The sequence below is a fragment of the Arachis hypogaea genome, chromosome 6 (genome assembly GCF_003086295.3).
Source record: "Arachis hypogaea cultivar Tifrunner chromosome 6, arahy.Tifrunner.gnm2.J5K5, whole genome shotgun sequence".
In the NCBI taxonomy this organism is placed as follows: Eukaryota; Viridiplantae; Streptophyta; class Magnoliopsida; order Fabales; family Fabaceae; genus Arachis; species Arachis hypogaea.
The window spans coordinates 67,428,806-67,431,709 of NC_092041.1; the positions used below are offsets into that span (position 1 = coordinate 67,428,806).

Sequence of the window (2,904 nt, forward strand, 5' to 3'; positions counted from 1 at the left end):
GGTCGGACAGCTTAACCCAGGGTATGAACACCCGTCAATATCAGAAGAAGAAAAAGTCCTAGCCATAACAGGTCGGGATCAAGGATGGATGACTCCCATAATTAACTACCTCAAAACAGAAGCGCTCCCCACAGATGAAAAGGAGGCAAAGAGGTTAAAAAGGGAGGCACAGTACTACACTATCATAAACAACACCCTATACAAAAGAGGGATCTCAATACCATTGTTAAAAGGCATACTAACCTCCAATACAAAGGGAATCTTGGAGGAAGTACACAACAGAATTTGTGGCAGTCATCTCGGAGCGCAAGCTCTGATGAGCGGATAATTTATATGCTTTTTGGCATTGTTTTTAGGTAGTTTTTAATAGGTTCTAGTTACTTTTAGGGATGTTTTCATTAGTTTTATGCTAAATTCACATTTCTGAACTTTACTATGAGTTTGTGTGTTTTTCTATGATTTCATGTATTTTTTGGCTGAAATTGAGGGACCTGAGCAAAACTCTGATAGGAGGCTGACAAAGGACTGCTGATGCTGTTGGAATCTGACCTCCCTGCACTCGAAATGGATTTTCTGGAGCTACAAAACTCCAAATGGCGCGCTCTTAACGGCGTTGGAAAGTAGACATCCAGAGCTTTCCAGCAATATATAATAGTTTATACTTTATTCGTGATTAGATGACAAAAACTGTCACTCAACGCCAGTTCTATGTTGCTGCTGGAGTCAAACGCTAGAAACACGTCACAAACCGGAGTTGAACGCCCAAAACACGTTACAACTTGGCGTTCAACTCCAAAAGAAGCCTCAGCTCGTGGATAGATCAAGCTCAGCCCAAACATACACCAAGTGGGCCCTGGAAGTGGATTTATGCATCAATTACTTACTCCTGTAAACCCTAGTAGCTAGTTTAGTATAAATAGAACTTTTTACTAGTTTATTAGATATCTTGGATGGTATTATTCGATCTTGGGACGTTTAGTTCTCAAATCATGGGGGCTGGCCATTCGGCCATGCCTGGACCTTTCACTTATGCATTTTCAACGGTGGAGTAAACACACCATAGACTAAGGGTGTGGAGTTTTGCTGTACCTCAAGTTTTAATGCAATTACTATTATTTTCTATCCAATTCGATTTATTCCTGTTCTAAGATATTCATTGCACTTCAACTTGATGAATATGATTATCTGTGACACTCATCATCCTTCTCACCTATGAACACGCGTGATTGACAACCACTTCCGTTCTACCTTAGACCGGGCGCATATCTCTTGGATTCCTTAATCAGAATCTTCGTGGTATAAGCTAGAATTGATGGCGGCATTCATGGGAATCCGGAAAGTCTAACCTTGTCTGTGGTATTCCGAGTAGGATTCCAGGATTGAATGAGTGTGATGAGCTTCAAACTCCTGAAGGCTGGGCGTTAGTGACAGACGCAAAAGAATCACTGGATTCTATTCCAACCTGATTGAGAACCGACAGATGATTAGCCGTGCTGTGACAGAGCATTTTGACCTTTTTCACTGAGAGGATGGGATGTAGCAATTGACAACAGTGATGCCCTACATACAGCTTGCCATGGAAAGGAGTAAGAAGGATTGGATGAATGTAATAAGAAAGTAGAGATTCGGAAGGAACACAGCACCTCCATGCACCTATCTGAAATTCCCACCATTGGATTACATGAGTAACTTTATCTTTATTTCCTGTTTATTTTATTTATCTTTTAATTATCTAATCCAATCACATTTGAACCCGCCTGATTGGGATTTGCAAGATGACCATAGCTTGCTTCATACCAACAATCTCTGTGGGATCGACCCTTACTCACGTAAGGTTTATTACTTGGACGACCCAGTACACTTGCTGGTTAGTTGAGCGAAGTTGTGAAAAGAAAGTGCTGAGTTAATAGATGCACATACCAAAGAGCCATTATTGATGATCACAATTTCTTCCACCAAGTTTTTGGCGCCGTTGCCGGGGATAGTTCGAGTATGGACAACTGACAGTTCATCTTGTTGCTTAGATTAGGTAATTTTCTTTTTATTTTCTTTTCAAAAATCTTTCAAAAATTTTTATTTTTGTTTTTTTAAAATATAATTTCTGAAAAATAATAAAAATACAAAAAAATCATAAAATCATAAAAATCAAAAATATTTTGTGATGGAAGAATGCTAGGTGATTTCACTAAACCAACGTCCAAATTTGATGAAAGAAGCATCTCCATTCCAGCCATTGGAGCAAACAATTTTGAGCTGAAACCTCAATTAGTTGCTCTTATGCAACAGAACTGCAAGTTTCATGGATTTTCATCTGAAGATTCTTACCAGTTTTTAACTGAGTTCTTGCAGATTTATGAGACTGTAAAGATGAATGGAGTAGATCCTGAAGTCTACAAGCTCATGCTTTTCCCTTTTGCTGTAAGAGACAGAGCTAGAACATGGTTGGACTCACAACCTAAAGATAGCCTGGACTCTTGGGATAAGCTGGTCACGGCCTTCTTGGATAAATTCTTTCCTCCTCAAAAACTGAGCAAGCTTAGAGTGGATGTTCAGACCTTTAAGCAAAAAGATGGTGAATCCCTCTATGAAGCTTGGGAAAGATACAAGCAGATGACCAAAAAGTGTCCTTCTGACATGTTTTCATAATGGACCGTATTAGACATATTCTATTATGGTCTGTCTGAGTTCTCTAAAATGTCACTGGACCATTCTGCAGGTGGATCCATTCACTTAAAGAAAACGCCTACAGAAGCTCAAGAACTTATTGACATGGTTACAAATAAACAATTCATGTACACTTCTGAGAGGAATTCCGTAAATAATGGGACGCCTCAGACGAAGGGAGTTCTTGAAATTGATGCTCTAAATGCCATATTGGCTCAGAACAAAGTGTTGACTCAGCAA

At 39.4% G+C, this 2,904-nt stretch overlaps 1 non-coding gene across 1 annotated transcript; it reads right to left on the reverse strand.

Moving 5' to 3' along the window:
- Positions 1–2,532: 2,532 nt before the first annotated feature.
- LOC112700125 (small nucleolar RNA R71) lies at positions 2,533–2,636 on the reverse strand. Its single transcript, XR_003153043.1, has one exon. It is a non-coding gene; the product is annotated as a small nucleolar RNA R71 (small nucleolar RNA).
- Positions 2,637–2,904: the final 268 nt, after the last annotated feature.